At 44.3% G+C, this 13,252-nt stretch overlaps 1 protein-coding gene across 1 annotated transcript in view; it reads left to right on the top strand.

Moving 5' to 3' along the window:
• The window catches only part of tspan9a (tetraspanin 9a), a 145,548-nt gene that overhangs the window by 37,463 nt on the left and 94,833 nt on the right, over positions 1 to 13,252 (top strand). The window contains exon 3 of the mRNA XM_068602805.1: positions 4,975 to 5,036. The gene's annotated coding sequence lies outside the window, so the exon portion shown is untranslated. The remainder of the gene's footprint in view (positions 1 to 4,974; positions 5,037 to 13,252) is intronic.

Raw genomic sequence — 13,252 nt, 5'->3', positions numbered from 1 at the left:
TGGCCTAAGAAGCCCTGTCAGGACACGGGCAGGGAATGATGGTGGAAAGAGATTGAGCTAAGCAGACTGATATGGAGGGACAGCTGTTGGGAGCAAACGTCCCATGGATAAGAGAGAAGAGAGGGCGAGGGATGGAAAGAAGTAGAAGGAGGGGTGAGGTATGCAGAGTAAATTTTACACATGAGGGTTCTCTGGATTATCCTTGGGGTTGTGTTTACACAGCAGTCAGCAGCTAAAGTATATAATAGATGTCTTACACCACGACCTACCTACACACACGTACATACCGGGCCGTGAGGAAATAGTTAGAACAACACATTCTAATTCCCAACTTCTCAAATAGTGCAGCTTTTTTTTTTAGTGGTGCTACATTTCAAACCATGAGGATCTCTGTATCCCTCTCGTGTCAGCTCTCGACTCGGGACGTCAGTTTCCACGCCTTAGATGCATAGTATCTTTTCAAAATATGTCCAATGTAGGTTTAGTAACGCAACAAAGCTGCTTGGTTATTTGGAAAGGATTGTAGTTTGGGTCAAAATAAGTACGTTTGTCACGTAACTGCTGTTAGTGTGAAGTACATAATTGATGTAACAAACGAGTCAGCGTTGATCTTGGTTTCACACGGGACACAAAGCGCTCTCCTGGATGATGCTCTGTGTAAACAGCGGTGTCCAAACTACGGCCAGCGGGCCAACTGCCAGCCGCGAGTTTCAAAAAACAGAATGGAGAGAAAGTCAGACCAACTGCAGCTAGCCTGCTAGCTCAACCATCGTCTTTTTGCCGTCTGAACCAAACACGAGAAAATGCCACACGAGCAGCTACGAGGTCGCTCAGCCCCGAGCGCCACACAGGAAACCTTCTCAGACGAGACTACAGAACACAGAGCCTCACTAAAGTCACAGGAGTAATGTGCCCGGTGTCTGATGTTGAAGCTGAATACAGACCTACTCTCTCACTCTCAGGTCGCTGCTCAGTCGCATCCTCTGAGGTCAGAAATTGACTAGTTTTTTTTAAAGAGGACCGACCTCTTCATGAGCCGAGTGACCCTTTGTGGTTGGCAGACTTGACCTCTAGTTTATCTTATCATCATCTCAATACACTGAACAAGAGCCTGCAAGGCAAAGAGAGGATAACACAACTTCACACACACATGAAAGCGTTCTGTGCGAAGCTGCGTCTCGTGGAGACATAACTACGCAACTTCAACGCTGCACAATTCCCCACGCTGTCTGAAATCAAAGCACTTTTTCCAGAGGCCTACCTTTTTTTTTTTTTTTTTACAAAAATGAGGAAATATGCATCTGTCATCACATCTCATGACAGAACTCAGTCAGCGCTTCCACGATGGTTCTGCCATTGAGAAAGACATCAAGCTGCTCTCGGCTCTCTTTCTGGTGGAATATGCAGCACAGCTGCCTTCGTCTGTTCCTCTGCTCCTTCAGGCCTCTCGTATGGCTTCTTGGGATCTGTTGAACAGCATTTTGTTCTTCCTCTATGTAAGATTAGTCTGGTTAAAATACATGAAACGGCCTACGCAAAGGCCTGGTCGTGGAATTGGTCACGGGGCCCGCGTGACCATTAAAATGCCCTGTGATTGGTCAGTGGAGCACCGTTACGTCTATTCACCAGAGAACAAGCTGGCTGAACTCAGTAGGAAGGAAGGAGGAAGTTATTTAAACATATTTACAGTAGAGAAGCAAATACATTTCTAGAGTTCTGCTTGGTGTATTTCTTTTAATACTTCATGGCTGAAGGAGTAGACTTGGTGGTGGATCTACTCGTAACTCCTTTCTCATGGCGGACGGACAAACGATGGGGTCGGGGCGCTTGGGTTACACCTCACCTCTAGTGAGTGGCCCAGAGTTTCAGATGTTTTTCTGTTTGTGGCCCTCAGTGAAAAAAGTTTGGACACCTTTGGTCTAAAACAATGACGCGGATCGATTTACAATGGTGAATGTCCGGTGCGTCTCAAAACGGAAACCTCGGTGCATGCGCATCAGACAGTGTCCTAATTTAAGCGTATGTGCAAGAAAAGCAGACTGACCGTGGAATGGATGGCATCCTTTCTGCAGCACGTCGTTCATGATCCTCTCAGGGTGTTAGGAATTATGCCGCTAGGATGGCATGGTACATGGAGGCACTGTTTATGAATAAAAAACAGTCCGCTGAAAATGCATTTCAGTAAATGCTTTTCGACTGGACTTCCGGCGTCCCTGCCACAATTATGACTGAAAAGAATCTAATCAGGGAGGTCTACAACGTAGCAGCGCAAGTGTCAGCTCGCAGATAAAATCTTTTAATAGAGACATTTCAAGACATTCCATCTTGGACGTTAATATCCAGAGCCATTGAGCACAATGAGTTTGACCTCCAGGCTTGCGTTTCCTCGACACTTGTCTTCCTCGGTGAAAGTAAAGCCAGACGTTCTCGGCTGACTTGCCGATGTGTGGCCGACAACGCCTCACTCACAGCTGTGTGCGCTCTGCGTACGCCACAGCTGCAGGGCTCTGCTCTCTCTCATGAGACAAATGATACCCCGGTACCACACAGCACAGCAGCAGCAGCAGCAACTCGCCACCTCGCTTTCGTATTAAAACAAGGTTCTTTGTTTTGGCAAGGCCACATATTGCACATCCACTCTGTCGGAAAAATGACACACTGAGAGCCTAAAGTGTTCCTCTGAGTGTAAAACTTCATTTCTTTAAATTCCTGATTCGTCTCAGCCGCGAGAACAAAAGGATGTGTGTCTGTTGGAATGCCAAGGTCATCCTTCTTCTTCTTATTGCTGGATCTTGATGAATTAAGCATGAATGCAACCATGCAAATGACCACAAAGCTGTGAAAAGACTGCGTCCAGCGTGTGAGACTGAATGGCACGCATGTCTCACAGGATGACTAACAATCATCATTGCTGCTGCCGGATCTCATGGCGGCACACAGCCTAACACACATACGCTCATATACTCATGCTCCACATGCTGTATACACACACAGACAGGGTAAAGGGGCACAGATGGTAAATATAGCTCATAGGGAGTGAGTGATCACATCTCCAGCCAAATTACAGTCTGTTTATAGCCATAGGAACATTACTAACTCCGCTGTATGATGCTTGATGACCAGAAACCAACATCCATCTCCAGAGCGTGACTTATTGTGGAAATGTTGTTCCAGCGTCGTGCTAAATGAATACTGACAGCCATCTTGTTTCCCCCCCCCCCGACACGGCCACTGTTTAGAGTTGGCTGTCCAGTTGGCTGTCCGCAGTCCCCCGGGGAACAGTAAGGAGGCGAGCTCGTAATGATGAGGAGTAATGATGTCACGTAATTATATTTGTCTTGTTACACAGTGCGCCGACGGAGCCCGAATTAATTGTGCCCGCTAATGGGAGGAACAAACTGTCTTGTTTTTGCCTGCTGTGTCACTCTTTGCTTTGTTCTGTGCGGCGGTTGGCGCGTTGCCGCTCTATTGATCACTCGTTTTCCTTTTTTTCCCCTCTCCCTCTTGTTATCGCTATGTTTCCTTATTATCTATCTGTCCTCACCTCCTGTCACGCTGGCACACAATCAGTATGCTCATTCTTCTCTCACTACTTACATTTTTTTTTTGTTCCTCTCTCCTGTTGTGCCTGCCCACCCAGCCACACCGTGCTTTTCACTCTCGGTCTGACCTTAAGTCTTTTGACATTGTATCTTTTGATGAAAATGTAATACCCTGAAGCCAATTAATTTAGCCTTGCCTTTTATGAAATAAATGTGTTCGTAATGTAAAGAGGTTCTGAAAAAAACGTAATAGAGGGGACACGCAAGAAAAATCGTATATCAAGTAAATTTTGACGAGCATAGCAAGATTCACACCTGATACAGTGTGTGTACTCGTTTATCCCTATCACTCGAGCGCAGGAGCCTCCGACGTCGTGCTTGAATGGACGTTGACTTTGCAATGTCCCCGAACCTCCTTCCTACGTACATATGAACCTTTCAGCTCCTCTCGAGTCTCAGATAGATAAACCTTCAGTTCATTGTGCTGGGAAATAAAGGAATATCCTTGCACAGGACTTGAAATGGGCTACAGAAGTAACTCTGGCCGTTGTCCTTCGGTCAGCTTATGCAACAGCTTCGACTACAAAAAGAGGGAAACTTTAGCCACCATCTCTCACAATAAAATAGAACTGAAAGCGGCGACTGTGCTCTCGTAAGTCATCCTGTGGGTAGAAAAATGACCCCTGTTGTATGAGATTGAGGCGCTAAATCAGCCTGCAGGCGCCTCCTGGTCCTCTCATCTGAAGGTGCTCCTGGAGAACCATCATTTATGCCGGAGAGCAAGAACAGTGCTTTGATATTCCGTGTAGCTTTCCTTGGCTCTGCAGCTGTGTGTGCCCTACGTGTTGTTGTTTTTGGTCTTCCTGTCTGTCTTTGATCTTCATAGTGTCTTTGACAAAGACGGCATTGAAGGATAAAGAAAGAGAATTGTATATGCGCACTGTTTCTTGGGCGCAAAACTTGGCCTTTCACCTCGAACACGTTGCCTTGTGCTCCCGTTGTGACTCGGCTGTCTGCGGGAGCATGTAAGGTCCTCGTCTAAGGGCTTTATTGTCTTAAGTGAGGCTCAGAACAGCCATTATGTAGAAACACATGCACACAACTCAATGTACTGCTGTGTAACCTGCTGTACACACACTCTGCCCGAGGTCACGCTGTGGACGGTCTTCAAGTTTGAATAACAACTCTGTGCTGTTTGAATACATGTCTTGTTATATTCCTGTTGTATTGCTTGAGTAAGATTTCCTTCTCCACGAGTTTATAATTCACATGGTGTAGTAGGGGTTGGGGATACCAGCTTGGGGGACAAGGCTCACCGGTTGACAGATTTCATGATTTCATTGTGAATAAATACACAGAGATGACCACAAGATGGATATTTCAAAAACAAAGTTTGAGTTGAAAAGACTGATTCACAGTTTATTTTTTGCAGACTTCTGACACCCGCCCCACCACCCCAGCGTGAGGTGTTGACAGTCTCCTAGGCCTCCAAAGGTAAGATTTCTGCTTTCACCTTCCCCACCCATCTTCCATATGCTATGGCAATCTGTTAACATCGCAGCAAAATGAAACTGTGAGACTGTAATTACCTTCGAGGATTCCATGCTACTCCCCCTCCAAACACATGTGCATTGCTGTGTTTATTCAACAAGTCCCCCTCGGATGAAAAAGCACTTATAATATGCACACATTCAAACATTCCTTTAATTGAATCCCACGCTGTTGCACCTGGGAGTCTCCTGTAAACAGAGTCGAGTAAAATACAGATGTAGCCAGGTGGACAACCTGGTCTGGAGTGCAGGAGACCCTCATAGACGTGTTGGGTGAATCCCGCTCATTGAAAGTGTAGCGGCCCCACTGATAGCCACCCAGCGCCTCCTGCTCTGTGGTACCTGCTCTTCAAAGAGAGGCGAAGCTTAAAGGGGCTCCCTAAAATTAGCCATGCAACAGATAACCTGCACCTTGAGATCAAAGCGGTGCTGAACTGCCAGGCTCTCTCCACGGCGCCTGTGGTGGCGGAGGGAGAGAAGGAGCAGAAAGAGGAATGTGGAGCGAGAGAGCCGCAGAGATGGGCAGTGAGAGCGAGCCGAGGCTGCAATGCTATTCGTGCGAGGGGATGAGTGTACAAGAGGCCCCCGCAGCGAGGTTTAAAGTTTCGCTGCAGGAGATTATCTACAGGGGGTTTTGGGTTGGAGAGGGAGAGGGGTGGGAGGTGGGTGGAAGGGGGGGGGGTCAAGGTTTTTTTGTGTGTGTCGCACATCACGCTCTCACTCCCACTGTACACGAAACCTTCGCATCCCTCAAGGCTGTGCAGTCATCAGGCCGTTTGATCACTGTATGTTTGTGTGTGAGTGACAGATGGCTTATTTCCAGAATAGTGCGTCTCTGGGTGCTGTGTGGCGCGGCACCCTGAAACCGCTCCCCTTTCAGAAGCACTGCAGCTCTATCCGATAAAGTCAAGTGCTCCTGCGTCGACGCCACCTGTCGTGTTGCAAATGTGATGCGTTGAAGTGATTGCCAACCAGATATTATTTAACACCATAAAGTAGGTATATGGAATATGTGTAGATGTTTAGGGCCTTGTTATACGTAACATTACGAGTGACAGAAGCTAGAAGCGTCAAACATTTATTCATTACTTTACGTTTATGGCCCTTTAATGGACATTATTGATGGTACGCCATCAGAACAAAATGATAGGACAAAGACAATAACTATAGTACATCTGGCAACGCTGGTTTATAAGAACCACTAATTGGAAATCTCTGCTTTAAAAACACAGCAAAATATAACAATACAAGTTAAAAATGACCTGCATTTGGTATTGAAGTAAAAATATCGAAAATAGACTTTCCAACCAAAAGACTCCTAAGAGAGCAAAGTGTTTGCAATATTTGAACACAAAACTAGTAACTATAGTTGCCAGATACATGTAGCAGATCAGTGTAAAGACACATACCATATTTAAGTAAATGTTCACAGTTCTATTTCTCCCAATAGTCAATACATCTAAGTTCCACCAACACTGTAACGGTTTTAAGTTGCCTTGATGGCAGTAAATCCCTTTTCATGAAGTGAATTTCTCCTTAAAGGATCAATATGCCGTTATTAGTGCCATCTCGTTGTTGATTGCCTGCTTTATTTAAGCATTGGCAGCATATTACAGACACTCCTTTATAGCCGATTAGACATCTTTAATCAAATTACTCCACTCATCTGAGAAATAAAGGAATGTGATCACACCAATTCCATATCATTCTGACCTTTTTCTAAGATTTATATTGTGAATAAAGGAATTAACACGTTTTTTTTTATTTTTTGATAATTACCATTTAATTGAAGGGGCTCTTCCGTCTCTATTTGTATATCAAAGATGATAGCCTGAACATCCTATGTTTGCATTATTGTCTGTGGGGACACGCGTGTATTTTCACTCGTATGTTGCTGCTTTGGCTTTCACGTCTTCAGCGCTACTGTGGCTTTTTTTTTTTTTCACATCTCCTTTGAATTGTCTGAGATTTTATCTATATCTACATCTCTGGAAACAGATGTATGCTGGTCCCTTTTCCCCACGGTGGAGGTTCCAGAGAGTTTCTGCTCAGCAGAATCGGGCGACATCCACACTAATACGTTTTCGTTTATTTTCCGACTTGTTTACAAGGCTGCAGGTCTTGCTCTATCTCCCACACGCACACACACACACACACACACACACACACACACACGCACACACGCATCTCATTTACTTTAAAATGAACACTTCCAAATCAAGGTCTACGAGACTAAGGGTCAATAAATGTGGTCAACACACTTCTCTCGCTCGTTTCCTCTCATTGGTGCAGAACGGAAATAAGCAGTAATACATATTTTTTCATTAAATACATTTTTTCAAAATACATTTTGTGTCCATCGCCCTCCTCAAAGCCGCGAAGCGTGAATTTGTCCACTCCGTAGGGCCGATAACGCCGCTGGACTCTGCTCACTATGACTCGCCGCTCGCCATGACTCGCTTACTCAACTGCTGCTTCCTCTGCTTGTCGGCAGTCGTAGAATGATGAAATGCAGAATTTAAGTGCACAACAGTATAGACAACAAAATCAGCAACGCCTGTAACTGCTTATCCACGTTGCATTAACCTGGTTGTCGATCGATAATCAAACGGGACTGTTTAGTGGTGAATATGTGGCTTTACATTTTAATAAATGCATATAGGATTTATATGCGTGTCTGATCTTCAAAAGGCATATTATTCAGTCAGCCTTGGGTAACGGCCTATATGACCTCTAGTGGCCTTGCAGCACGCTACAGGAAGCTGTCGCTATGTGTATGTGTGTGTGTGGGGGGTGGCGAGGAGTGATTTTGATATCCCTCCTGTTGTGCAAGCTGAAAGATACTGATTGACGCTTTTCCGCCGGTGAACCATTTACATATTTATTTCCCCGGCCAAACAGCGCCACACACACTGGTGGCCACCGGAGACCCAATATGCCGGTCTTTAATTGGCTATTGATTGACTCTGCTGTGGCAGGGAGAGACAATAAATTGCCGCCTGCTTGAAGACGGCGAGGTGGAAGACAAGTTGTAGTGCGGGGGGTGTCAGTCTAATTCTGAGTCTCAAAGCTGTGGTTGTATTATTTATGCATCCCTCATTTATATTTATGTGGTGAAGATCAGTGACGCAACACACAACGCAACAATGGCAATGCAGGCTCCCTCTTGGACACAGTGTATTTGCATAGGTCAATGCTCATTGGTTGGGTTTGAGCATAGAGAGACGCTGCATATTTGGAATGGATGAGCAAATCAGTTTGCGTCTCCGAGAACTTTCATTTGGCATGAAATTGGTTCCTCCGCAGCATTGCATTGTGGGATTAAATTATGTAACATTATGTATGTAATGTATATATCTGCAGCTGTTTGCATGTGTGCCTGCAAATAATTGTGTATGAATTGGGTGTCTCATAATGCAATATAATGGTTTTCTCTTCTCAATCCACGGGAATGGAAAACATGAATATGAACAACTTCTGCTTCAGGTTGCACTAAATATTTACAGCAAAAAAACATTTCCATGTCATTGCAGTTTTCTAATAACTCAGGCGAAAATGATGTTTGGGAGGGAGAGAGACAGCCAGGAGGGTAATTACTCTGCCTCATTGTGCCTGTGCTCATCAGAGCTGTAAATTACAAAAAGCTCAAGTTGAACTATTACTCATCAAGGAACACATCCTGTGTGATTTCAAGATGTGACTTATGTTTTATTATCTTATCAAACATAAATTGAACCCAGTCTTTCACACAGTTATACTTTTGCTAATTTGTGATAAATGAGGGTAATGTATGATTTACATGTTTAACAGAAGTATATTTTAGTGAGTGAATCCTCACCTTAAACCTTCAACGTGCACTGCACATTCTCACCTAACGGAGCCAACACCACCACAAGCACAATTAGCACCAGAGCACAATACGGTGTCACTCACAAATGACCACACACACACACACACACGAAGGTTAAAGGGCCACACACACAAACACACACCTCCCAGACACTTCAACCTCTTGATTATTTTTTTTTCAACCTGTTGCCAGTCAGCCACTTCTTCCATCCAAACTTCTTAATTTAACCAGCCAGGAATCTGTGAGCAGAATTCCTCAGCTCCGTCATCTTCCTCTCGGCGGGAACTATCCCGGAGAGGAATGTCCCCTCCTGGTGTTTTGCACACATCCAGGTCCTGTTCCGGTAAATGCCATCCGGCTCAATTGAGCTTTGATGCGAGCTTTGCACGTGAAAGCCGTGTGTGCGTGCGTGTGCTGTGTGCAAGCTTGCATATTTGCGTGAATGCTGACAGGCAGCCAGCTTGGGTATTGATCTGTAGCCATTCCGACTGGAGCCCAAAGGGCAGGCTGTATCATCTGTCAGTCTACTGAGAAGGGCACTACAGCCGCACTGATCTTAGATCAAAAATCCCACTCAGAGAGGTAGAGAGGAAGGGGATGAGGGAGTCACAGAAGTGGAAAGCAAGGAAGACAGAAAGACGCTGAAAGCATGAAATAAGAGTTGAGAACGACATAGTGTGCGAGCGTGCATGTGTGTGCACGGCTGTGCTCTGCCTCCTGAGTGGAAAGCTGCCCTCCATTCACGCCTCCGCAGTCTTTGTTGATTGAGAAAAACAGTCTGTTAGGACCCGTGGGTGATGACAACACCGCGCTGACCTTTTCACCTCCATGACCACCCATATGCTTTAACCCCCCCACACACACACATAGACTCACACACACACACACACACACACACACACACACTCCTCTCTGGGTCTGTGTCTCTCCCGGCCGCTCAGTGAGACAATTCCATGTCACTCAGACGGCACGAAGGTTCAACTCGCATCAACTAAATTACACACACGCTTACAGCCGCCTATGCTATGTACTATATGCACATGCGCACAGCTCGAGGGACAATAATAATAAGTCCTAATCGGGTGTGAAACATACCGCAGCTCTGCTCATAATGTCTGTAAATCGACTTCAAAGGTTACAGTATCTCTCTGCTAAGATAAGGATGAGAAGTGAGCCGATTACGATGCCGGTATATAGCAGTGATGTTAAGTCACTGCTACTTGGATCTGAAATTGTGTTTTTTCACGCTCCTCACTGGTGTTGTCTTCATTCACTGCCCTCTGCCTTTCAGACAACTTAAAAGCAAATCCAATCTCAGTTCTGATTACAATGGATAGATTTTATACCAACCAGCCGACGTGCTGTTTTGTAAGAGGTAGACACAGCTGATTGTATTGATGAAATCCAAGGTCGCCACAACTAGTCTTGCATGACTTCGCTCCGCCGTGCTTCTCCACAGTGATTATTCCATTACCCTAAATCTTCTAAATCGGTTCCCACCACACATTTAGCACGCTGATGGGTCTCTGTGTGGCCTCAGTTCAAACGTTTCATGACGCCAACCTCAGAGTGTGGGAGCCGCCGAGATTGGCAAACTAAGAGTGCCGATAATGGATGGACGTTGGCCCATTTGTATTTGTTTGTCTGTGACCATTCACCCCCCCACCCTCCGCCCCCCTCGCTAATGGATGAATGACCTGTTTCTGCACTGACACGCGTGCCTCGTGTGCTCGACCTGGACAATGACTGATGTTTATTGATTTAAAGTCACATGGGATGTCGCTTTATTAAGCTGTCCTGAACCAGTGTTACGAAAAATTGCTTATACAACAGCTAAAAGTCAAATTCAATTTTATGTAAAAAAAAAAAAAATACATTCATGTGAGGCTGGCCGATGATGGCCTGAATCTTCCTCCCCAAAATAAGTCCTTTCATGTCTCGATAACCATGTACATCACAATATAAATTTACTTCTGGTAATTCAATAAATAAACAGTCTATGTATGAAATTACAACATTGTTTGTATACTCTTGTGTGAATTACACTTGACAAATAAAAAGTATAATTTTATTTTCTTTTATAACATTTTTTATTAAGATCTTAGACACAGTTATTGTCACAATATCTCAATATATGATTTAATTACGGTATGATTACACTGAAAGACAACGATCATGTTGAATTATCGCCCAGCCCTCTTTATGAAAAACTATTTCATCAAATCTTGAGAATATTTAGTGTCATTTGATTGGTTGCCGTGACGTACCGTGAATGCCACGCTCAGAAATGCTCTCACCTGTTTGTGGATTAAACTCATCCCAAAAGTTTTTTTCAACATCTCTGAATTATTCGGCGCTCAATCTCTACCACTGTGATCATTTCAAGTGATTCTAGTTGCCTAGCAGCCTGTACCATGTCTTAGTTCTTATGTCGAGCGATCAATCATTTGTCTGGTGGGACTTTTTAATAAAGGACTTTAGATGGAAACTCAATATAGTTCAATTCAGCTTCAGCTAGGTTTAGCGTATGAAGGGGTTTCTCATGAGTCATTGTTTTCCATTTCTAATGTAAATGATACATCCGTAATAGATTTGGCTGGATACTGTATCAATCGATCATATGTCAGCCCTTAATTACACTTTCTTTGTAATACTTTTTTTTATGGATTTCCTTAGATATGCATATAAAGACAGACACTATATGTATATAAAAATACACATGCACATAACCATACACATAAATAAATAAATATGGGTATATATGCGTAAATATACGCATAAATATATGCACATACACACATATACACCCTCATATATACTTATCCCACTGCATATGCCACCCCTTAACCCTTTATTGTTCAAGTACCCATGCATGGTAACACTTCATGTAATTATGACTGTATGCATATTATCCTGCATGCCTGTAATCACATGCAGGTTGTATTTTACATATTTATATTTTGCTAAATGGTGGCAGCTTATCCTTCAAGTTCCCCACTGTTTTTACTAATCATCTAATTAGCTGAAGTAAAAAAAAAAAATGGAAAAGTAGCTTTCTGTTAATAACACAGTGTGTGGTTTTGTGCAGCAAACACTGATAACCAAAGGTCACTTCCCTCTCTGAGCTGGAAAACACATTTTACACACAGGGTTACCAAATCAAAGGCGTCTCTTGCCGGGAGGTATCGACCGCAAACAAGGCCGAGATGAGCGAGCGCCTTTCATGAGATCTTCAGTAACCGCTGAGGGATCAACGAAGATGGCGCAGATAATCTTCTTTGTTGTCGTCAGAAATGCATCAATATTGATTGAAGAGCTCAACGTAACTTCTAACATGACTTTCTGAACCTCGCGCGGTGGAACCCTGCAAAAGGCTGCTGCTACTGTGCTGCGCTGGGAAATGAAAGACTGAAACAACCCTGGCGTCCCTCAGTGTACTTGACTTTGAAAATGTTTGTTTTAACACATCATTTGGTGCAATGCTGTGTTTTGTCGCTGGAAAGAAATGCACGCAGGTGAAGTGGAGACCGGCGTTACAAATGCAGCGCCATTCTTTCAGTAATGTCTTGAGGCACAACAAAGCACACCAGTCCATTAGTATTGAGAACATGACAATAGAAGGAACTCGCTGAAAAAAGGTACACGTTGATTTGAATTGACAGGGAGGATCTTTCATAACACATTTTCTTGTTTCTTCAACTTCTCTTGTGGAAAATAACATCGCAAGACCCAGACTACGCAGTTTTTTTCAGAGCTAATAGACTAAGTGCGATCTAATAAGACACACTATGTCTAATATCAACCATCAGCATCATCAAATACAAATTCAAATAAAAAATCCTCCGATCCTCCAGATGAAATAAAAACCTCTCACTCCTTCTGTGTTGGGCTGCAATGTGTTCAACTCCAGCTGAGTGTTTTGTCCCCTCGTCCGACCCTCGTGCGTCGATCGTGCCCTCTGCTCCCAGGTAAGGTTGTTTCAAACTGTCAATGGTGAAGTGTAAGTGGTAATGGTGCAAAGTGCAGCGCGGTCGTCAAGCCCCACATGTGGTCTGTATGTGTGTTGAGTGTAAGAGGTGGTTGGGGGAGTTGTGGCGGGGGGGTGGAGGGGGTTGTTGTGTTTCTGCATGGTGTCTAAATAATCTGTGTGTCGCCATGGAGAGGTGAGTCGCCGTGTGCGACCGTGAGCTTGTGTGTGCACCAGAGTGGTGTTTAATGTGCAGGGCTGGGAGGGTGAGTCAGGATTAATGTGAGAATTACCTGGTATTTTATTCTGTGGAGGTGCCCTCTGTCAAACCCCAATGGCGTGT

Source organism: Clinocottus analis, unplaced genomic scaffold (assembly GCF_023055335.1).
Source record: "Clinocottus analis isolate CAN_PGR_092001 unplaced genomic scaffold, fCliAna1.0.p SCAF_6, whole genome shotgun sequence".
NCBI classification, from domain to species: domain Eukaryota; kingdom Metazoa; phylum Chordata; class Actinopteri; order Perciformes; family Cottidae; genus Clinocottus; species Clinocottus analis.
The sequence above is the reverse complement of the archived record's forward strand: the minus strand, read 5'-3'. Positions and strand labels throughout refer to the sequence as shown.